Source organism: Desmodus rotundus, chromosome 7, assembly GCF_022682495.2.
Source record: "Desmodus rotundus isolate HL8 chromosome 7, HLdesRot8A.1, whole genome shotgun sequence".
NCBI lineage: Eukaryota > Metazoa > Chordata > Mammalia > Chiroptera > Phyllostomidae > Desmodus > Desmodus rotundus.
The window spans coordinates 87,919,899-87,944,412 of NC_071393.1; the positions used below are offsets into that span (position 1 = coordinate 87,919,899).

The following is a 24,514-nucleotide window of genomic DNA, read 5'->3' on the forward strand; positions in this document are numbered from 1 at the left end:
ATTCCTTGGAAAACTGAGCTGGGGCATCATGACTGAGAAAGGGAAAATACAAAATAAGCCAGGTCTAGCTTACGGTGCTGGAAAGAAAGGAAGTGCTTGAAAAGAGATGGAGGCATGTTCAAAGGTCAGAGGAGAGCTTGAAAGAGCTCTCAACAGCCTAAAGGGGGGAATTCGAGCAACAGAATAAATAACAGTAACAGTGGATAATGACCTGTAGAGAAAAATGAACGGAATTTTCTATGTAAAAACCAGATCCCCCAAACTACATATTGCATGAATCCACTTACAGGACCTTCTGGAAAAGGCACAACTACAGGGATGGAAAACTGATCAGTGGCTGTCAGAAACAGGGGTGCGGGGGAGGTTGCTCACGAAGGGGCAGCAAGAGGGAGCTCTGAGGGGCGACGTGACTGTTCCGCTTCGTGCCTGTGGTTGTAGATATGTGACTCTATACATTTTCCAAAGCCCTTAGAACTCGGAGCCCGAAGAGTGAACTGTAATGCAGGTAAATTTTAAAAAATTAATCAGGGTATGTGTTCTCCAAATAGAACACAAAGTTTTGCAAACGAACCCAATACAGATGAATGCCATCACACTGAGGGGGGTAGGGGAGAAGAGATCTAACCTAAGTGCCTCTGGAAAGCCGGATTTTGACTTGGTACTGCACGGCTAAAGACAAACAGAACGTGCACCAGTGCTGTGCTCCCCGTAAATTCGCTCTCACAGGGTCCGGGTTAGCAATTCTGAAACTACTCTGGGTGTACACCAGGGCTGAGCCACTGAGTCAACACATCAAGCCATTCCTGGCCCTGGGCAGGGAAAGCCCAGGAAGAGCCTGGAGCATCCCGAGGCGCCAGAAGGCGCAGAAGTGCTCGAATACAGATGCGAACACGTTAAAAGGGCCCCCAGTGGCCAAAGCTGGAACAATTTGTATAACAAAATGAATAATAATAGCATTGGATTATAACCCACCAAATAAAATAAATATATGTGAGTTCACACTCATATAACCGAACAAACAAATGGACAAGTAACAGATGAAGTAGGACTCAGGCTCCAATTTTGCCCATTAGTGCGTGACTTTATTAGCTGTCAAGTCTTAAGCTCACAGTTCAGATTCCCATCACTTGGAACACAACCAGAAAACTCTTTTTTAGTAAATATAAGTCATCTCCTCTCTTCTTTTTTGCCATACACACACACACACACACACACACAATCAAAACCCCCCCAGTTTTTGGGGTTTTTTTTTAGTTTCCCCCAGCCGTCTGGACCCAGAGGCTCTGTATTCTTTTTTAACTGTGGGAAAGCTACACACACGAAACTTACCTTGCACACTGTCTTTGAGTGTGCGGCTTGGAGGCATTAGGTATGTTCACAGTGCTGTGCAACCCGCCCGCCATCCATATCCAGAAAGGTTTTACTAAAATACAGCTTCGAAAACTACCCATTTTATTAAATACCTCTCCAAAGTAACAGCCGAAGAAAGAGATGTAGACTGGGCAACACCTGCTCTCAGCTGCTACATTTCAGCCGTAATAAAGTACCCCCTTTTGAAAACTCTCCTCCCATTTTATCACTCCTTGCAAATCCATAGGACTGTTGCTTTATGAAAACAAAATTTAAAACAGAAAACAAATACTTTGTCCCCTGCTTGTATAGAACAACTGAAGTTGATAACAAGGTAACTATTTTATAGCCCTCCAAGCTTAGTCAAACTCCATTCTTCCCACCGTGTTTTCTCTTTCGGACAGGCGTAGTGAAGGTAGATGGTGTGCGATCCTAAGGGCCCCCTTACTGGGGGGTGTTCCGGCCAAATTCAGTTTGTTATATTATGCTCTTATTTTCTATGTTCCTTAGTACCGTACTTCTCAGCTGTCTGCATAATATCACATGTAGGTCACCTTCCTTCCCAAGATGCTTTTACCATTGTTAGATCCATGAAGGAAGTTACAATGTTTCTGAGATGTCTGAACTTGACTGCTAACTGGATAGATCTTTTTCTGGTGTGAAGTGTGAGTATTAAGGCCCTGAAACATAAATGAACTGTGGTTGTGGGAGTTCTCTTTCATGTCTTCTACATTTTCTAAACATTTAGTAATGCTGTGAAACTGTATCTGGCCGTTGTACTATAGTGTGGTGTCCAGAGCTCCATTCTCCTTCTTGGGGCTTAAGAATGTTCTAGAATGTTATATAGTGGGAATGTATTGCCCAGAATCAAGAGGAAGTGAGTATGCAAAATCTCTGGCATGAATGGGCACCCCCCTCCTGGACTTCAGGAGGGGCCCCTGGGAAGTTTGGGGGCAGCTGGCATGGAATTGGCCTTGGCCGACCCCCTGGCTTTCTTCATTCTGGTCTGGTGTTCCTTTCTCTGTTTCCTGGAGGTCTTCTTCTTCTTCTCATACAGGCCATGTCTTGCAAGTCCATGTTTGGGTTCATTTTTTCTTTGCATAATCCAAGGAACCGTAAGTCATGCCAAAGCCAGTTGCCTTCCCACCAGCCGAAATGGGTTCTGAACCCGAGCACAGAGATGATGTCTGGTGTGTTCTTATACATTGTGGTTAGTTTTTCCCAAATTTTGTCTCAGGGACTGTTTCCTTCCCAGGGTCAAGGACGCCAAGGACCATTTGTTTCTGCTAAAGTAGCCTGTTGGCCACGAACTCCCCGGCTGGGACAGAGACTGCCTTGTTCGTGCTGGCGGCCGATCTCCAAGCAGCCAGGGAGGAGAAAAAGGGCCCGCACATCTATGCTTCCTCATTCCTAGTTGAATGCTTTCTTCACACACACACACACACACCCCTTAGTTGCCTTTCCTCTATTCCCTAGAAAATAATATTTTATAATATTATAGAAAATAGTATTTTCTAGTCTTTCAGAACAAATCCCACACGTAAGCCCCACATTTCTGAAACTTTTGGTCTAGGCCTGGAAACCTGCAAGTCCATAGGGCTTTGAAACTGCCTCTCTTTTCTGCCTGCCACCCTGTCACAACTCACCTCAAGGCGACAAGCAAACAGCAGGGGCTTCACAAGGAGAGGTAGAGCTACAAAGAGCAGAAAGAGGGGATTTTTTTGTTAACATTGGGAAAACATGGCCCTACACTGATGAAAAAGACTGGATTTTCTCTGATAGGATACAGTCATGCTTGGAAAATTGACCTGTAGAACAGTGGTCCCTTTCTAGTCCCAAAGGATATAGCCGCCTTTAAAAAAAAAGTGCAATAAGAGTAGTTGCTATTGAGAAACTTAAGGTCTTATGAGAAATACATTGTTAGAGCCAGGATCGCAGTCTCAGTGGCACATTAGAATCACCTGGGAGAACTTTCAAAATGCTAAAAACAGGGTGCCCGGGCCCACCGCTAGAGGCTTTGACTCGACCGGCCTGGAATGGTGCGATACGCAAAGCTATGTTTTAAAGTTTCCTAGGTCTTCAGTGTAGGGGCGGAAACGCTCAGTATGTAAGCAGGGCTGACTCATCCATTAGACACAGCACAGTGCCCGCGCCCACGATACTTTCAGGGGCCTGCAGAAATGCGTAACTTCTTTTAGAAGTAATGGGAAAAATGAATATTTAGGTGGAAGGACATGTTTTACTGTATAATAGTAACATATATTTCTTTATACCAATGCATTTTTAAAATATAAATGTTTTTTAGTACTCACCTGAGGATATGTTTATTGATTTTAGAGAGAGAGCAGGAGAGAAAGGAGAGAGAGAGAGAGGGAAACACCAACGTGAGAGGTGAGAGAGAAACACTGACTGGTGCCTGTTGCACGTGCCTGGACTGGGCATTGAACACACAACCTTTTGGTGTATGGGATAATGGTTCAACCAACTGAGCCACCTGGCCAGGGCATAAAATAGAATTTTTAATATGCTTTTATGGAGGAAGAAACCCACAACACAAAAGTGCCCAGGGCCCACAGAACTAATAATACAGTAGTAAAGGGACTAGTATAAGGCTGTGTCTTTGAATACCCCTAAATATAATTATTCTGTTCACATTAAGATAGCACCCTGAAATACATCAGTGATGTCTACATGCTGCATTGGCAATAATGATGCCTAAATTTCCCTTTGTCGTGTCTGTCCATTACAGATGCTTCAGGATGGTCTCTGGTCCCTCAGTTTCAGTGAGCTACCTGAAAGTTTTGCTGTGTTGCCAGCGATAGCTAAGAGGTGTTTCTGAGTGTCTAGTCTTCTAGTTAAACATCATTGCCATGTTTGATTTGGAGCTGCTGATCTGGTCCTTGTGGTTTCGGAGACCAAGTGGGTTGAAGGCTTCAGAGGCAAAGCGGCGTTGGCCCGGAACGAGAAGCCCCCACCAGTGTGGGGCTCTCTGTCCATCCTATGCCGGCCTCTGATGCCCACGTCAGCTTGGCCTGGCCCCTCCTGTGGGCAGAGCATCCGAAGGCTGCATTACACACACCTCTGCTGCCCCTTTTCTTTCTTTCCAAACCCATATCCAAAGTTTAAAAGCCATCTCCCCCATGTTGGCACAAACTCTGGAATTCTCATGGCGAGGGAAACGCCTCTGGACATCAGTTGCCGTGTCCTTGAACTTCATGGAGGGCCCTCGGGGCTGGGGGCGGGGACTGAGATGAGGGGAGGAAAGCTTGGGCTGCTGAGTCACCCTGAGATGCCTTTTGGTTTGCCGTCCCGTGCTGCTCCAGGGAGCTCTGGTTCTGGCAGGCCTGGAGGAGCGGAGCCTGCTCCCCACTTCCTTATTACGGGTTTGGTCTTGGGCAAGTGGTGTGGCTTTTCTGATCTTCAACTCCTTGATCTGTAAAACGGAGATACGAACATCAACCTCCCGGGTTGTTCTGAAATTTAAAATATCGACTGTGAACTTCCTCTCGTTGCCCACGAACTCCATGCCGCTGCTGCCATCGCTCACCTTGACCACAGGACGGCAGGCAGAGGGAAGCACCCGTGTGAGCAGACCAGCACGCAAACCCTAAGTTTCAGGAAAATGAAAGGTGTCCACCTCTGCCAGATAAACTAATACTTCAGGCCTCCCCTCCAAATATGCCCGTGTGCTACCGTTGCTATAGACATAGCCAAGAAAAATGTGTTCTGGATGGGCAGTCTCTCATTAGAAGGCTTTGGCGGTCCTGAATGAACACTTAAAAACATTTGATCTGTGTTTCGGGTCTCATCCATTGCCAAGTTGGTCTGAATACAGTCTGACAGTGTGGCCCTCAAGAAGGCTTAGACCACAGGTGGCAAACACGAGGCCCGCGGGCCAAATCCGGCCCTCCACCTTGTTTTATCTGGCCCAGCACCTTGTTTCTACTCGGCGACAGCACCCAGCTCCTTGCCCCTAGCTAAGGAGTGGTTACATTTACACAGCCCTAAAGTTACATTTGGCCCTTTGAAGTCAACTTCGAGGCTGATGTGGCCCCTGGTGAAAATGAATTTGACACCCCTGGCTTAGACCATCTATGACCAAATAATTCACCCGCTAAAACAGTTAATTAATTTGCTACAGAGAAAATGTGGGCCATAGTGTCAACGTTTAAAAATTTTTAGTAGAAGGTTTAGTTTTTAATCTTGGAATTTGAGCTGTCCTGACTTTGGCCAAAGATGACAGCAAAGGCAAGGCTTTCCCATACCGGAGTCCTTTCAGTACAACCAGGGACACGCTGGGGACCGTGTCTAACACACGCAGCTTTGTTGAATTCGTAGCAGTCGGTGGGTTGGGGGTGACTGAGGAGACAGGGATGATGGACGTGTACTGTTTCCCGATAACACTTCCCTCCGCCGATTGGCTAAGCTTTGCCCTTTCTCCTCTCGTTCTTCAGCCTCTAGACAGGCAGGCCACGCTTCCAGAAGGTGCAGCCCTGCTTGGCTCCGACTGACCCATAAAATGTACATGAAAGACCTTTGACTATGCTGGATCCCCCCGAAGTTGCTATTTATTCCCCCCTAATCTTTAAATCTATTGTGCAAGTTGAAACACATGTGGGAAAACCTGTGGTCCCTTTGTGCCTTACAGCAAACCCTAGAGGGCAGCATGGAGTCAATCTCAAGCTTTATTTGCTTTTTTATTTTTATTCCATGGAGAAACTTCACTCCTCTTTCAACATTTCCAACTATATGATTAGGGTTGTCCTACTTGTAAAGTGAGTAACAAAATAAAGTGACAGTTTCTTTACCTTCCTGTCTCCCACAGAATAAGAAGGTGTCAATGTCCTGGCTGGTGTGACTCAGTGGATTGAGCACTGGCCTGTGGACTGAAAGGTTGCTGGTTCAGTCCCCGGGCAGGGCACATGCCTAGGTTACGGGCCAGGTCTTTGGTTGGTGGCGTGCAGGAGGCAACTGGTTCATGTTTCTCTCCCTCTCTCTAAAAATAAGTAAACCTTTAAAAAAAGTGTTAATGGTACACTCAGCTTCATTACCTTCCTCCATACTATACACAAACACATGTGTTTTTCCAAAGGCTACTTAGGACCTTTAAATAGTAATTAGGCTCTGCCTCTTCCCTGTGGGGTGAATGGCCCTGGGATCCAGGCCACAGAGAGATTAGGGTACTAGTCCAAGGCCACCGGCAAGTGTGTTAGCATTTAGGTAGGTTGGGCCCTTCCCTGCTCTGGCCATAAGACCTGGGCTCAGAATTTGTTCTCAGTGGCATTTTCTGATGATGCCTGTGTGCACCGACTAGTGTGTGTCTGTTTATTCATTCCTCAAATGTTTACTGAACACCGGCTGCGTGCTAGTGGCTAGAGAAACTGCCAGCTGCCACACACCACCGGAGGCAGGGCCCGGAGGAGCCATATGCACTGCAAGAGCCTGGGCATTGGATGAACTGTGGCTGCCAGGACAGCTCCATGCAAACTCAGCAGCACTTAGTGCTGACAGCTTCCCACCTCAAGTGAGCACTTGGACCCCAGGGAGCCCTCTCAGCATGGAAGCTGGGGGCAGTGTAACCCCCAGGGTGACCTTGCTGGAGCCCTGGGAAAATACTCCTGCCCTGTGTTGTGTGCTGTCAGCCCTGGGGAGCATTCAGCAGCTTCTCAAGAGGCCCCTTTGCACACAGCAGCAATCTCAGTAATACACCCCCATCATGGCTGCCTGCTTCCCTGTCTCACTCTTCCTGTTCCCTCTTCTGCTTCCAGGGATCGCCAGCTAAATACACCACCTGCCCCAAGTCCTGTCTCAGGCTCTACTTTCAGGGCACCCCAAACTAAGGCAGCCTCCTTCAAAGGCCCTGCCCATATTATTTCCCAAGTCTGCTTCTCCTCTTCAAGGAAACCACTGTAACTAGTTTTGGCTTCGTTCACCACATCCTGGTTCCTGTCTTGTGTGTCTGACCACACCCCAGGAAGGCTCTTCTGCTCCATCAGTTATCCACGGGCACTGAGCCCTTGGAGTTCGCGCCACAGGAAGCGTTCGGAGAGGCAGCTTCCCTCCTATGGCCCTTGCCGCGTCCTGCACCCCCCAGGGACTTGTATGCCACTTACACCACAGCATTCCTCTGAGTAAGTCTGTTTCCTGTTCTCCCTGGACTCAAAATCTGGGGGAGAAAAGCGATGATTTTTCTCTGCTCTTCCACCTGAACATTTCTCTTTTGGCCAGTTGCTGCAATTGACCAAAAATAAAAAAAATAAAAATCTTCCCTGCAGGCTCAATACCAAGGGAGCAAAACTTACATTGAATAAAAATAAAGGAAGGATGCATTTCAAAATTTGAGAGTCTTCGCCTAGGGGGGAAAGTTTACTTTAGGCTGAGGTTGAAGCAACTTGAACATGCATTTCGATAACAGTATCAAAAGCAATTTCTCTGATAAACTAATCGCCACTCTGCTTCTTTCCTTGCCCCCCAGAGTCCTCTTACTTTTTTTATTAGCAAAATATCTGCCTGGAAGTGGGCGCAATTGCTGATTAAATGCTTTTTAGACAGGTAGCAAATATTTACCGTGAATACTTTCTACAGCTCCTCGTGTAAGGGTCTACAGAGGTATAGGTTAGCGGTGCTGGGCCCCACCCCGGGTCCCCCCCAGGCTCTCACATCCCCTTCTCCTGAAGTGAGGGCACTTCCCTCTCCTCTCCGGGCACCTGGTCCAGCCTTTATTCTCTTTGGCCCTCCACCTGGATGATGCCCACATCTGTCCCGACCCCCACCCCTGCTATGTGCGGGGCCATTCCCACTGAAAAGCACCATCATTTCCTCACACACCACAGAAACTCCAGCAGCTCTCATACAAAGCATTCCAGCACCTGGGGCTCCAAGCCACAGCCTGGGAACCTTAGCTGTGCCTGTAGCCTCTCCCCTCCCTCACTGCACACGTTTGGTCCTCAAGGCCTCAGAGTCTTCTTTGGATGTTTCTTACTTCCCCATCCCTCCCTGCTGCAATCCCCCCTCATCAGTGTGCTGGTTGCAGGGTTGTAGGAGTCTGCCACCCTAGGTCTCCAGGGCCGTTTTAAGTGCCCTTTGCAAGAGAATGCAGGTTCCTTTCCAGCTGTTTCATGGTGTCCAAGTATTCCTGTTTGGTTAATTTGAGCCCCTTCACTTTGGTGTTAGATGCCTTTTCCACCATCTGTCCCCCCCCCTTTCCAGTATGCACCCTCTGACCCCCTACAGGAAGCCTCCTTTCTGGAAGCTGGACCATTCTCTGAACATTGCTCCTTTTAACTGTCCTCCTGGACCCACCAGCATCTACATTCAATATTTCCAGGCTAGCTCACCTCCGCTTCCTCTAAAGAGACTCCTTCGGCCATTGCTGTCTCCTTTGGATTCTTAAGTAGTATCCCCCCCATCACTATTCCTTTAAAATATTCATTTGTTTGTTATTGAGGTATAATCAACATGTAACAGTTTCAGGTGTACGATATAATGATTCAATATTTGTATATTTTATAAAATGATCATCACTGTAAGCCCAGTTAGCATCCAGTGACAAAGATCTTTTGTTTCATGTGATGGGAATTTTTCAGTTCTTTCTTAGCAACTTTCAAAGACGCAACACAATGTTATTAACCATAGCGGCCATGCCATACATTCCACCCCCACAACTTAGCTACTTTGAACCTGGAAGTTTGTATCTTCTGACCTCCTTCACCAATTTCTCCTTCCCCCACCCTCACCTCTGGGAGCTGCTAACCTGTTCTCTGCATCTGTGTGCTTTTTGTTTGTTTCTTTTGTAGATTCCACATTAAGTGAGATTATATGGTATTTGCCTTTCTCTGTCTGACTTACGTCACCTAGCATAATATTCTCAATGTCCATTCATGTTCTAAACGGCAGGATTTCCTTCCTCTTTATGGCTGAACAACATTCCATATGTATTCTGTCCAGAAAGTATCCAGCCAGGTACAACGAAAAATAGAGACATGTACTGAAGAAGATACAAGGAACACTGTACATAGGACAATGACTCCTCAGTCCCCTTCAGAGTAGGCACCTTGGGCCCTCACACAGTTGTCCCACTCTCCATCAGCTGCCCCATCATATTTTCCTGAATCTCATTGACAGTCTGACATTTCTTCCCTTTCAAAGGTGAGTTTAGTTTTGGGAAACGCCAGAAGTTGCAGGGTGCCAAATGTGAGCTGTAGAGGGGCTGAGTCACCGGGGTAATTTGATGTTTTGCCAAAAAACTCTGCACAGGATGTGATACATGAGCAGGCACATTACTGTGATGAAGTTGCCAATCACCAGTTGCCCATAGCTGCAGCCTTCTGAATCATGTGAATTGTTTCCGTGGAGGAATGTTCAAGTTTAGTGCCAAATTTGATGCAGGCTCATTGCTCTACTTGCTCAGTATTTTGAATGTGACGACCACATAGTATACATGCTCATTCAGCAGTGTCTACTGTCCCCACTGACTAGTACAGTGAAGTCACCATTGTTCACACGTGTACATTCCAGTCCACCCGCCTTAGCTGTCAGGTTACATTGATGTCGTGAAAACTGTTCTTGTTATATTAACAATGGTTGGATTTTTTCCAGACAGACTATATAACAGCACAGCTTTTTAATCCATTCAGCCACTGATGGACACTTAGGTTGCTTCTATATCTTGGCGATTGGAAGTGATGCTGCAGTGAACAGGGGGGTGCACACATATTTTTAGTTAGTGGGTTTTTTTTTCCTTTGAATAAATATCCAGAAGTGGAATTTATTCCAGTACTGGTTCTCAATACTGGAATTACTGGATCATATGATAGTTCTGTTTTTTAAAAAAATTTACTTATTTAATTTTTAGAGAGAGGGGAAGGAAGGGAGAAAGAGAGGGAGAGAAACATCCATTCATTGCATCTTGCACGCCCTCAACTCTGGGGGCCTGGCCTGCAACCCAGGTGTGTGCCCTGACCAGGAATTGAACCAGCGACCTTTTGTTTCACAGGCCTCCACTCAATCCATTGAGCCACACCAGCCAGGGCTGAGAGTTCTATTTTTAACTTTTTGAGCAACCTCCAGTCTGTTTTTTATAGTGGTTGCACCAATTTACATTCCCACCAACACTGCACAAGAGTTCTCTTTTTTCCATATTCTCCCCAACACTTGTTATTTCCATTCTCTGGGGGAATAACCATTCTAACAGGTGTGAGTTGCTCTCTCCTTGCAGTTGTGATTTGCATTTCTAATGCGGAGTGAAGTTGAGCACCTTTTCATGTACTTGTTGGCCATCTGTACATCTTCTTTGGAAAAATGTCCATTCCGGTCCTCTGCCCATTTTAAATTGGTGCATTTTTTTTGACATGAAGTTGTATGAGTTCTTTATATATTCTGTATATTAATCGTTATCAAATATATGATTTGCAAAAATCTCCCTTTCACTATTACTTTTTAAAGTCTTTGTATCGCTATTTTACATCATTGAGTTTTCAAGTGACTATTTCACTTGAAATATTCACTAGCTCAGCAAACACTTATTAAGTACAGGGTGTATGATATTTCCATATGTTTTTTTTTTCCAGACAATCTTGACAATCTACTGGGGTCTGTTCCTGCTCCTCATTTCACAGATGACAGGAAAACTTTTTTGCTCAAGCTCTAACAGCAGGTCAGCGGTGTCCTGCAGTGTCCATTGGAATGGGGCTAAGCCCTACACCAGGAATCTGGCTCCCAATCCCGCCCCTACCACTCTCCACTGTGTGGCCTTGGGTCTTTCAGTCTCTGCCTTCCTAACAGGCACAGAACTTTATTACTGTTAGATGGCAAGTGGCGACTATACTTTTGTCTCTCTCCACCGGTGTCCACACACAGTAGGTGCTCAATAAATATTTGTAGATTTGACTGTGGTAGAAGAAAAGTTATGCCATAAGTTTCTGACTACTTGGACAGAAAATGTCTGCAGGTAAGGTAAGGCAAAAACTGGGCTCCGAGGCTGTGGGGGAGGGATAGAAGGGGTGGGGGTGCGAAATAGGGAAGGCTTCCCGGAGATGGGGAATTTGGAAAGGACTCGGAGAAGCAAAACCCCTGCTGATGGCGGGAGGGGTCGGTGGAGGACATTCCGGTCCGGGGAAGGGCGAGGACAAAGCGGTGCCGGAGGACAGTGTGAGGCCTGAGTTGGGGGGAAGAGGTGCGGGCCAGGGGCGAAGCGTGGGCGCAGGCGGGCCAGCCGGAGCAGGGGTGGTGGCGGGGTGCCCGCGGAAACGTGTCCTGGGGCAGGTGGCGGCGCGAGGGGAAGCGGCAGCCACGCGAGGGCCGGGCGATCGGCAGGAGAGGGTGCGGCGGCCTGCCTGCGAAGGGCCGTCGAGGAGCCGGGCAGCCCCAGCCCAGGCCGCCAGGAGGACGGCGGCTCTGGAGGGTCTCGCCCCGCCCGGGTCCCTGCTCCTCCCCCCGGGGGCGGGCGGCTGGGGGGGCGTGGCCGGGGCTGGCCGGGCCTCCCGTTGGCGCCGCGAACCCTGCACTCGGTCGGGCTCTGCTGGCTGCGGCGGGAGCGGGACCCGGAGGCTGCGGCGACGGTGGTAAGTGAGCTAGACGCTGGAGCCGGACCCGGGGACCGAGATGTCTCCCAGGGCGGCGGGACCTGGAGAGGCTCAGGCTCTGCCAGGTGCACCGCGCTCAGCCCGCGCGTCCGCTCTCCCAGCACCGAGCGCGCCCGCAGCCAGGCGCGCGGGTCCCCTGGGTGGAAGGTGCGCTCCTGGCGCCCGCCCGCGGGAGACATGCGGACCATATGGTGGGGACTCCGGGGGAGCCCGCGGCGAAGTGTGAGGAGGGTCCCAGGACCCCCCCTTCCGTGAAGAGGGATTGGCAGCCTTCGCACCTCTACCTCGACCCTCGGGCCTGAGTGACAGCTAGGAGGGAGCCCTGGTTCCTCTGGGACCCAAATCAGTCCCTGTCCTACCCTTTTTACTTAATCCCCGTGTGCTCGTCCAGGACGTGCCTTAAAAAGAAAGGGCTCGTGGCCGCCCCTCTCTCTCTGGCTTTCCCGATCCACGCAGGTCGACCCTGACGCCCCCGCCTCACTTAGAGCACACATCCTCGCTTTCCAAGGGACTTTTCCAAGTTGCATCACTGTTTGGCCTGTAGACAGGTGCTTGGCTGTCATGTGGGAGATAGTTACACAGGATTTAAAAAAAACCTCTGCATATTTACTATGTGTTACTTCCTCACCTCAAGGAAGACGCACCTTTCCAGTGCTGCTCAAAAACGTTGGGAATTCTTTCGGGTTATTGGTTCTCAAACTTGGCTGCACACCTAGTGAGTTTTCACGGATTCTGAGGTCTAGGCCCCTCTAGAGATCCCGGTTCAGGTGGGCTGGGCTGCGGCCTGGGCCATGGAATGTATTGTAAAAAGTCAGGTGATTGTAATGCACGGCCACACTTGAGAAGCTCTGCTTTGGGGCTTGCTCGCAAGCCCCTTTTTAAACTACTAGAGATTAGTGCTAATGCAGAAATCATCTCCAGGCACTGTTTCCCACCTCCCTCGCCCTCATTCTTCCTTCAGTCGTGCTCACTGAAAACAGCCCTGAGCAGGCTCTCTTGGCTCTGTAATCCACCTGAATAGCCTGATGGTTGGTGCTTTCCAACCTTAGATTGCAGATGGTGCTTTTTTTCTGAAGTTCCCTTTGTTTCCACCTCTCTGCTTACAGTAAATATTGCCTGGGCACTTTCTGCCAAGGAGGTGGGAGTGTAGGAATTGAAGCCATGAAGTCCTTGCAAGGTCAAGGTTATCATCATACAGGGGTGTCTTATTCAGAGAAAACCAAATAATAGTTTGACTTGTCCTATTTGGAAAGGATTTCAGATTAAAAGGAGGAAAAATACTTCAGGAATCCGTCAGCTTTTGGAGATCCTCTGCCACAAATAATGATTTTGCATAAACGTGGGGAATTTTCCTTCGAGAGAGCAAGCTAACAAGGTCCGTAAGGTTGATGTTGTGTTAACGCGTGTGTATTTGTGGTTAGGCTTTATTCCCAATGTGTGGTAAGCCCGGCAGATGTAACACTGTATACATTTCTTTTTTTAAAGATAGTTTTTTTGAAAACGATTTTATTTATTTATTTTTAGAGAGGGGAAGGGTGGGAGAAAGAGGAAGAGAAACGTCACTGCGTGGTTGCCACTCGCGCGCCCCCTATTGGGGACCTGGCCTGCAACCCAGGTATGTGACTGGGAATCCAACCAGTGACCCTTTGGTTTGAAGCTCAGGCTCAATCCATTGAGCTACGCCAGCCAGGGCACGTGTACACTTCTTATTGACAGAATAGTATTTGAGTTCGGGAGTTAGTGCCTTACAGTAGCATGGCACATCTGAAGTGAGACTTTAGTCACTTGTTAAAGGGTCTTAAAAAATGATGCGGAAATAGGACTAAGAAAAAATTAAACGTATGCATGTATGTTTTATGTATATACTGAACTTAATCATATGTATTTTATGAAGAAAGTGTATTTTCAATGTCAGTGTCATTGTTACAGCCTCCTGGGATCTTGGCTAACTTACCGCTGTACCTAAGTACGGTGTTTGGATTAGATTCCCACCTGGATGTTGCTACCTGGTATAAACCGGTGGATTTAATTTTTTTCTTGTGTGCTGGCTCTCTATATTGCATTTTTGTTAGTAAGTGGGGTGATATATTTTCAACAGAATGCCCTCCAGAGGGGGAGGAGCATTTGTGTTCATTTCTAGCTCCTAACATGAGTCAAAAGAACATTCATTTTGCAAAATAAAGACTTATGCAGTTTGCCCCATTCAGTTTTTCTCTTTTTCTCACCTTCTACTACCATGCCCTGCTCCTATGGCTGTGTCCAGCTGCTGGAAGTGGGGCCGCTGTAGGAGCCCTCTTAGCCAGCCGTCTTGGCTTGAGAATGGAGGTTATGTGGAGTGCGTGGTCTCACAGGGTGGCCCCTGACCCAAGTCCTCAACCTCAGGGAACAAGACCACATGGAAAGGGTTTTCCTACTGTTGGATTTTTTTTTTTTTTTTTTTTGGACCAGGCCAACAAAATGAAGCCATGTTATTGACTAGCTTATTAACTTGCTAATCCTGTCTCCGTTTGGAGGAAAATGTTTTTTTGAGGATGTGCTCGAACTCCTGGTGTCTGAGAAGTTGCGCCTGAACAGCAGTAGCTACACTGGGAATATAATAGTCCATTTTGGAAAAAAAGAAAGGAAGAAAGAAAAAGTGATATAAATATGGACCTAAAAAGAAAAAGGTTTATTGGACCATTTCTCACTTCAGGTAGCAGCTCTAATATTCTAAAGAGATTGGAAGAACATAAGTGAAGAAAAATAAGAAAGAGTTAGCGAGGGGCTTCTTTGTTCAGAGAGAGGTCTGCAGCACTCAAAAGAGTGGCCTTAGATTCGTGCTAGGAATAAACTGTCCTATCGGCTTCCTTTTTTCCCTCCAAGTTGGGACAGTTGATTTGTTGTACCAATGGGGCGAGGGGCGGTTCCAAGATCTTTAATGGCCTCCTTAACTCCCTTCCCCCCTGAAACCCATTAATTTAAGAGATGCTACAGACCTTTGTAAAACACAACTGATGTTGCACTTCTCCGTTCTTTTCCTCCTCTGACCCTGGCACTAAAGGGCATTGAAATGGCTGAGAGGCTGGCATCACAGGAGAAAAACAAAGTTCAAGGGGATCGGAAATTGAGTAATTTTCCCTGAATGACCAAGTGTTTACTCTATTCTGTCATGTGACATTGCTGTTATCAAGAAATAAGTCATGACATGAAAAACCTTCAAAATGCAGGGAAAAAAGGGGTTTGGTGAGAATAGCACCAAGGTCGACTGGCTTACACGTAGGGTAAGCTTATTGGAGTTTTTAGTCAAAGGCCCCACGTCAACCCCACCTTTACCTTCTTTCTTCATCATGCACTGTCCTCTATCCCCAAACCACTGTCCCTGAGAGAGAAAGACAGAGAGAGAGAGAGAGAGAGGGGGGAGAGAGAGAGAGAGGGGGAGAGAGAGAGAGGGAGAGAGAGCGCGCAAGTGCACCTCATCTTAAATTCACACCAAGTTTTTGTTTTCTTTCTCTCTTTGTCTCTTTCTTCTTTCTTTCTTTCTTTCTTTCTTTCTTTCTTTCTTTCTTTCTTTCTTTCTTTCTTTCTTTCTTTCTTTCTTTCTTTCCTTCCTTCCTTCCTTCCTTCCTTCCTTCCTTCCTTCCTTCCTTCTTTCTTCCTTTCTTTCTTTCTTTCTTTCTTTCTTTCCTTCCTTCCTTCCTTCCTTCCTTCCTTCCTTCCTTCCTTCCTTCTTTCTTTCTTTCTTTCTCTCTCTCTCTCTCTCTTTCTTTCTTTCTCCCTTCCTTCCTTCCTTTCCCCCTTCCCTCCCCTCCCCTCCTCTCCTCTCCTCTTTTTAAAATATGTTTATTGCCCTGGCTTGTGTGGCTCAGTGGAGTGGACACTGGCCTGCAAACCAGAAAAGGTGGCAGGTTCAATTCCCAGTCAGGGCTCATGCCTGGGTTGCAGGCCAGGTCCCCAGTTGGGGGCATGCGAGAGGCACCCAATCAATATATCTCTTGCACAACTGCCGTTTATCTCCCTCTCTTTTTCCCTCCCTTCCCCTCTCTAAAAAAAGTAAATAAAAGATAAAATAAAGTCTTTAAAATATGTTTATTGATTTTAGAGAGAGGGAGAGAGAGAGTGAAAGAGAGAGGGAGAGAAACATCAGTTTGTTGCCTCCCATACACTCCCTGACTGGGACAGGGGATTATACCAGATGAGGGATTATACTGGTATGTGCCCAGATGGGAAATCAAACCCCCAACCTTTCGGTGAATGGGATGATGCTGCAACCCACTGAGTCAATCTGGCCAGAGCTGTCGTTTCATTTCTTTATTCACTCTTTTAGCAAAGTTTTACAAAGTCCCCACTCCTGGCAAAGCTCTCTATTCCTCTAGGACTTCTTGGTAAGCAGGGGACAGTCCTTGACTTCTGGAGCTTGCAGTTGGGTGGGTTACAGTAAGTTGGGAACTCTTAGAATCCAGATGAGCAACGAGAACTGTGGAGGTAGTCGGGTACTACCTGGCTAGCCTTACCTGGATAGATACCTACTTAATTCACTGGCACAGGAAAAGCTTCACTCCGGTTTAAATTATAATTAATTTTATGAGGTCCTTACATCAAGTTTTAAATGACTGATTTCAGATACTTTTCGGACAGAGGAGAGGGAAGGGTGCAAGCACCAATCATGCAGAGTGGTAGGGAGTAGGGAGAGAGGAGGCCACATGCAGGCAGATGCATTAACCAAGGTGTGCAAGGGTGTGTTAACCTGGGGCAGGGACACTGGTGGAGAATGTGTCTGGATCTATTTTTGGCAAATGGTAACTGGCAAAATAAACTTAGTTAGCAATGTCTACCTCTGCAACAGAGCTGGGAGGAGAGGGCAAAGCACCACGTTAAAGCAGCCGCTGTGGCAGTTTCAGAGCAGGTGGCTTGGTCTGTGTCTATGACTCCATCCAGTGTGCGACGTTCGTTCTCCAGCCTGCTGCTGTCACTCACACTGCTTCTCCCTTGGGACGGGGATTTCCAAATAGCTGTTTCACGGGGCTAATAACCCCAGGGTTAGAAGAGTCAAATAAACCATTTGTTTATTGACTGCCTTCTGAGTGCCAGGAAGTATGCTCAGGACCTGTCTTCCATTCTCTGAATCCCTGCGTTCCTGAGAGGCAGGTGGCAGTGGCCTCACTTGACAGATGAGGAAACTGAGGTCCAAAGAGGAGCTGGATCTTGTGGCAGTTCACAGCACAGACAAGAAGTAGCAGAGTTGAGGGTGGAGAGGGCCTGGGTCTGTCTGAATAAAAAGCTAAGTTCTTTCCTCTGCTCCTTGTTCCTCGCAAGGAGAGCTGATTAAGAAATTGAATGTTCAGTGCCTGGCTTTTCTAACAGCACAGTCTCCTTAGGTCTGGGCTGGCACTGCTTTCCTCTGCTGGCGGGTGTGCGCTGTTAGACTGAAGATCACTGCGGGCTTGTCACTCCAGGGGAAATTTTATGAAATCCTACTTTTCCGGTTTTTTGTTTTTGTTTTTGAATAGAGAAGGTAGATTAGGCTGTTCAGAAAAACTCTGAATGGATCCCAACTCCTAGGTTGGAGAGACATTATCTCCATATTCCTTCAACCTCTGCAAACCTCTGAATTTCTGTAGGTAATTGGTTGTTGGGTGAGTGATTAAAAACAAAATTCGGTGTTGAACATTGTGGAGCGAAACCCAGCTGTACATGTTCAGTTCCTGTTTATGTGGTACTTGAGACAGAAACAACACTTTGCTGCACAGTAATTACCTCAAGCTCTTAAAATTACAGGTAGGAAGGGCTTAGAGGCTGAATGGAGCTATAATTAGGAAAGATGAGTTTAAGACAGGGTTACTGAATTTGTGTTCATTACTGCGATGGGCTGCAGTCTACTGAGAAGCATCGGCTCCAGGGAACATTTGCATGGGACTCAGTGGAAGACCGTCATGGAATTAGAGTGTTTGGGACGAGAGCACAGGGAGTTAGTCATGCCTGTGGACTATTGCTGCCAATCTCTTTGTCTATAGGGTGGGAATTATTCCCAGCCACCCAATCACAGGGATCTCGGCTTGCCTTAGGTAGAGTCCATAATGGTTCAGGCTGTTGCTTTGTAGGTTTTTAGTTTAGGCCTATAAAGGTCCTTTATTATTAATAATCTTTCCTGTTGTTTACCTCTTTGCTAGAGGCCAGATGACCAAGATTTGCTAGTTTTGACTTCAGTGATTTTCTTGGTTTTTACATCTGACTTCCCCTGGCTTTCTATCCTTGTATTCTGTAGCATTTGTAACGGGCACTCTGTGTTTCCTTGAAAATTTATAGTCCATTCAGGGAAGAGGACCTACTGTGACCATGTCTCCTCCCAGGGGTCCTGTGACCCTGTGGCACAGCGGTGTCAGTCCCATTTTCCAGGTGAGGAGCCTAGTGTGGTTCAGAGTCCGAACTAAGTGGGAGTTTGGGAATTCCAGCTCAGAGTTTCAGACCCAAATAGCTACCCTCTTTTGATTTTTTTACAAAGGAAAGAGAAATGACCCAGTTTTCAAAGTCACGAGAAGTTCTAGCGTATCTTATGGACTAATCTGTATCATTGAGCTTCGTTGTAGGTGTATTGGTAGTTTTTTGAAAAAATATTTGACTCTTTACCATTTTTGCCTACTCAATTTTTATTCTCCTTATTAAAAACAGTGACTTTCTTGGCATTACACAGCAGCAGCTGAAAAGTTGATTAGCTTCTCTCCTTGCCCTAATCAAATATCAAAAACCTGGAAAGTTTACTGAGAGTGGTGATTACAGCGAAAGCTTTAGGAGTTGGAGAAGAACTGATAGAGAAAGAATGAAAGGGGAGATAACGGAGAGAACAGTTTGCAAAGGGACTGCAGGGTGGAGTTTACCAAACTTAAGATTTCTTTTACTTGTGAGTTTTGGGTTTGGGGCTTGAGCACCTTTGTTCTGGTCGTCTGGTGGCCAGATCGGCTTAGCTCTGAGTTGCCTGTTAGCTTTTTTTTCGTTTGTTTTTTTTTGGTGGGGTTAGGATAGGAGAGAGGAAGTAGAGGAGTGTGTGTGAGTTGGTGGGGGTGGGATTAGAGCTACTGCTTACCTGGGTCTTCCTGTCTGGTCTGCTCTTGGCACAACTACCTGGCACTACAGGTCTGGTCCTGGCAATGAGTCCGGTTTTCTGGGTGTGAGGCAGCTGGGTGGGGTACAAAAGAGAGGGTCACACATCCCCAGGGCACTTACCTCCAGCCCTGTCTGAGAGCTTTTAACCTAGCAACTCTATGGGATAGGTATCAACACCCTCATGAGCCCATTTTGCAGGTGAGGGAAACAAGGCCATGAGAAATTGGGTGACTTGTCAAGGTTGTGCTGCTACCAAGAGGTAGGATCCAGGGTTCAAACTTGTCTGGCCCTGAGCTGTGCTGTTTTTCTTAAAGAATAATTTTTTTTTCTTATTGATTTTAAAGAGCAAGAACGGAGGGGCAGGAGAGAGAGAGACAGACTACAATTTGTTGTTTATGCATTCATTGGTTACTTCTTATATGTGCCCTGACCAGGGATTGAACCCGCAAACTTGGGGTATCGGGACGATGCTCTAACCAGCTGAGCTACTTGGCCAGGGCTGAGCTGTGTTGTTAATGACTTAGATGGCCACTCTAAACCAAGCTCTGATGCTGCATTGTCACTTCATTAATTCTCTCAATTCACCTACTCATCCATTTCTTCCACAAATTATCGACTGCTTGTATGTGCCCTTGTCCCAGCAGTTAGAACACCATCAGATCTGTAAACCTGGAAAGAGGATGGATCTCTCCACTGGTCCTGTATGCCTGTGTCTAGAAAAAAATAGGTGCTCAACAAAGTTTTGTGGAAGGAAGGCTAGAAGTCAGTCAGCCTTTTGAAACTTGACATCCTTGTATTTCCTCAGTCTCTCTCTGGCAGCCACAGTGATTTTAAACAGAAAAACAGACAAGTGCTAAGAAGGGTGAGAGTGTGGGGGGACTATTTCTCAAAAACAATCAGAGAATTCTTGATAAAAGCATGTTTTCAAAAGCGTATTTCAAGTTCTCATGGCCAGTGTGTATTTGTGCTTAAAGCGTTTCTAATTTGAAGGGCACGCAGACCCCCAGCCTGCAGATGATTGTGAGCGAAGGAGTCCTTTCGGACATCCTGGTATTGTCTGGGCCCTTCTTGCCCGCAGAACGCGTTTCCTTTGGAGTTAAGGACCGAACATTGGAGGGTTCAAGCCCACCTGCCCTCCATTTTTCTAGGGCCAGGTGTGGTTTAACGTTGAAATGCATGAGCTGGTAGAAACTGGTAGTTCTCTCTCGTGTTCTCATTCCTTCTTTACACCGTGAGGTAAGAGTGTTGGGGTCTCACCTACTTGGATTGGAAGCCACATTTGCCCATCACTAGGGTGCAGTGATTTGGGCAGGTCTCTCCTCCATTTGGGGTTTGTTTCCTCATCTGTACAGTGGGGAGGTAGTGCTTACCTCATAGAGTCGTTGGGGCCGCATCTCTTCGGCGTAGTATAGAGGCTCACTGGGGGTACTTGTCAGTATCTGGAGACATTCTTGGTTGTCATGACTAAGGGTGGTGGCGGCTGCTGACATCTAGCTGGTAGAGGCCAGGAAAGCCCCACAACAGATAATCTAGCTCTGGATGTCAGTAGCGCCCAGGCTGAGAGCTCTCCGTGGTTGTTTTGAACACTTCATCTGACAGAGCTGTTGGTCAGTGACAAAGAGCGCTCCTTTCTTAAGGAGGATGGGAGGAGTGGAATTTAACTTTTTTTTCAAAAAATTTTTAAAATAAATTTATTTTAGAGATAGAGAGGAAGGGGGGTGGGGGGAGAGATTTGTCGCCCCACTTATTTATGCATACTTTCATTGGTTCTTGTGTGTGCCCTGACCTGAGATGGAAACCCCAGCCTCGTGTATCAGGGGGATGTTCTAACCCACTGAGCACCCGGACAGGGCTGGAATTGAACTTTTTATTGATGCATCCAGGTTACCCTGCAGGCCTCCCCCTTGTGCGAGAAAGAGCTACTTTCCTCTCCATGGAGTGTGCCTTAACTTCATTTGTAATTGCTTGCATCTATTTACATATAAATAATACCTATAATTTACATATAAATGACTTATATGCTAAAGAAATCCCCTAACATCTCGGGTAGTTAAACCTGGCTCATAAAAGGCAGACAGCAGAATGGGGCCCTGGAGGAGAAGCCAGGCTCCTGTGGCTGCCTGCGGCCTGAGGCTGGGTACAGACTGTGAAGCTTGCTTTTCTCCTACGTAAAAGGACAGGTAATCACGTTGTCCTCCTATCTGATCATGTTGTCCCCGGGACTAAATACAATAAACCTGCATATGTGAAATGAACTCTGTACGGGTGAGGGTAGCTCTATGCACATGTGAAAGTGTATGATTCCAAACGTGGGCCTTTGGAGTGTGTTTTTTAGAGCAGCCTGTTTATAAGTGGCCTCACACTAAATGCCACTAAAAAGGATTAGTGCTCAGCAGCCAAAGGATATGTGTTGGGGGCAGAGTGGTAAACTAGGCCCAGAAAACATTCCTGCAGCTGAGCGTGATTCAGGGGCATTGGGTGTAAGCTGGTCACGTTATCTGCACTTCACCCTCTGGCTTTTCCCTTTTTTGTGTGTGACCCTGGGTAAGCTCCTTGACCTCCTTGCACTATGGTTTTCTCACCTGTTGAATGAGGCTAAAGGTAACAATACCACCTACCGGAGGACAGGTGTGGGGGAAGTGACAGTGTCCTTGAGAAGTACCTGGTATGCAGGGGAAGCTCAGCTTAATCAAGGTGTTGCTATAAGTAAAATAACATTATTCATCACCGTGGCCTATAGCATGGATAATTCTCTGGTGAGGGAGGGATTGCTTGCTCCTGGCTTAGGAGCTGATAAAGGATTTTTTCTGGAGTTCCTGGTATCATTTTTTTTTTAATTGTGGTTAAAATATACATGCCATAAAGTCAACCAGTTTAACCAATTTTAGGTGTACAGCTCAGTGGTATTAAATACATTCACAGCCTTGTGCAACCATCACCACTACCTAATTCCAAAACATTTTCGTCACCCCAGAGGAAACACTGTACCCTTCAACTGTCATTTCACATTCTTCCTTCTCCCAGACCTTGGCAACCACTAGTCTACTTTCTGTCCCTGTAGAATTGACTGCTCTGCATATTTTATATAAAATAGGCTCATACAGTATGTGGCCTTTTGTGTCTGGCTTCTTTCACTTAGTGTAATGTTTTCCAGATTCATCTCTGTGTTATAGCAAGTATCAGCATCATTCACTTTTACCTGCTGTCTGTGCAGAGCAACCCAGCCCTCGGTTTTGTCTGGCCTGTTCTCCCATGTTATCTCTTGTTTTCAAGTTTTAAAATGTTTTCATCTATTTGGGTTTTTTTTTTTTTTTGTCCAGCCTTATGGTTTCCACTTTTGCCATCCAGTGGCTCTAATGACCCTCGAAATGAATATTGGAATGGAGCTCTCACGCCAGGTTCTTGGTGCTGCTGGGAGTCAGTCTTATTAGGTGTTTTGTTTCTGCTGAAGAATCAGCAGCAGGATCACGGGCAGGGGGGGCCTTGGGTTGTGCTTCCTTTCCCCAGGACGGCATGGCAGGTTTTAAAACAAGTGTCTGGAAAACACCCACCAGGCCCCTTTTATTTCTCTCTGTTTAAAAGCTTTCCACAGTGAGAAGTGGCCCTCAATTAAGTCGTTTAATAAAAACCTCCCTCTGTTTTAAAGCATTCTTGGGAAGTGTTTACATTTAACGCCACTGCAGGCTTCTAAATGAGGAGCTGTGGAGTGAGTGATCCTTAACCTGTGGCTTTAATAAGATCCTTTGCTTTAGATTTCCAGGTGGAGGACTGGGCCAGATTTGTAGCTTGTCAATGATCCAGACAATCTTGACTCTCTCCACCCTCCCACCGTCCCCACCCCCCAGCCACCACAGGTAGAAGATTCAGAGAGGCCTAAAGCCCCATAGAGATAGATGTAAAACTAGCTGTTTGGAGAGAGACTAGACTGAAAGAGGTGATGTGCTCCTCCTAGCAGCCCCCCTCCCCATTCTGACTTTCGTAACCAAGTCAGGGGGCTTCGGTAAGAAGAGATTAAAGCATTTAGGAGAGCACCTTGGGACTTTAGAGATTCTGGGTCCTTCTGGAGGGTGAGGCCTGAGCTTTCAGCCAGGATTTGGAAATTTCTTGTGCTAAGGAGGCCAAGGGCCCTGCTAGGTGAGGAGCGTCTACTTTTGCTGTGATTTTGGAGAGGTAAGTAGGCCCCACCAAGAGGAAGCAGGATGTTGGTAGCTCAGTAGGGCTTACCAAGGGACACTTCAGGGTTCATCGTGGAAAAGTGGTGTGTCTTGAAATAAAGGATGCTCCAGCATGGCCTGCCTTTGTGCTGCTTTCCTGGGGATCCCCATTGCGTAGCTGAGGACTGGAGGCGGGGAAGGAAGCCTAGAAGGACTGGCAAGGTTGGGATTCAGAGAGGCTGCAGGGCCTGGCTGTTACAGGGTCCCAGCCCTGGCTCCATGAGGGGGTAGCTTACCCAGGGCATGTCCTCTCATGTTGTGAGTTAACATGTCCAAGGTGCTTGGAACAATGTCTACATGAGGTGTGTATGTGTGTTTTCTTATTATTCAGACACTTCACTTTTGTGAATTCCCAGCTAGAATCATTAGAAATGCTCCTTGTTTCCAGAGCTGATTCACCTCCATACCCCACGGACTTGGGAAAGGGTGATATTACTGGCCCCTTAAAAAACATGACATGCAGTTGGAGAAATCATGTTTGATGAATCTATTAATGTTCTCTGAGGGAGAAAATAAATGTGAGAAGAAGGGCAAACCAGTGGATATACTTAATTTAGATTTCCAAAACACCTTTGCAAGGACGTCATGCCAAAGGTCATTAAATGTTGAGTCTCCCACAACGTTCTGTGTAGAGGTGAGCTTAAGAAGGAATATGACCAAAACCCATCTTCTGAATTGTTTGAAAGTTCTTTGTGTTTAAAAAATAACTTCTAGTTTCTAACCGTCTTTTAAGTAAATAGTGCATTTGTAGAAGGAAGTAGATTCGAGCATCAATAAACATCAGAGTCAGATCGCTTACATGCTAAGATGCTGAATCTCATTCCTTCGGTGATTGGACAGAGGACAATAAATAAATGAATGAATGAAATGAATGGAAGCTTTGTCAACACAGACCCCTCTCCCCCAACAGGACTTAGGAAGCTTGGAGCTTTGCTAGAGTGAAAAGACACATGTAGGAGTTAGTTGCCTTTGTAATTTTAATTTTGCTCAGCTCCCTGTGGGCCTAGTACGGGGTCTCATGTGTAGGAGCACGCTATACCTGTTTCAACAGCGCACGAATCATGACCACTTTAAAACGAGCACGACTATTTGTTATTGCATGTCTACTGTGTGCCAAGCAAAGTTTTTTTTTGTTTTTGTTTTTTGGTGTCAGGCAAACTTACCTTTATGTGTGTTCTTATATACACACAAAGGCTGTTTGTTTTAGCCTTTGCTGCATAATAATGCTGGGTAACAAATAATCCCAGATCTCATTGCCTAACAACCCCAAACATTGATTTTCCCACTTGC

General features: G+C 46.6%; 1 protein-coding gene across 3 annotated transcripts in view; it reads left to right on the forward strand.

The window, feature by feature from the left end:
* Positions 1–11,764: 11,764 nt before the first annotated feature.
* The window catches only part of CGNL1 (cingulin like 1), a 152,328-nt gene continuing 139,578 nt past the window's right edge, over positions 11,765–24,514 (forward strand). For all 3 annotated transcript variants that reach the window (XM_053928490.1, XM_053928491.1, XM_053928492.1), the window contains exon 1: positions 11,765–11,912. The gene's annotated coding sequence lies outside the window, so the exon portion shown is untranslated. The remainder of the gene's footprint in view (positions 11,913–24,514) is intronic.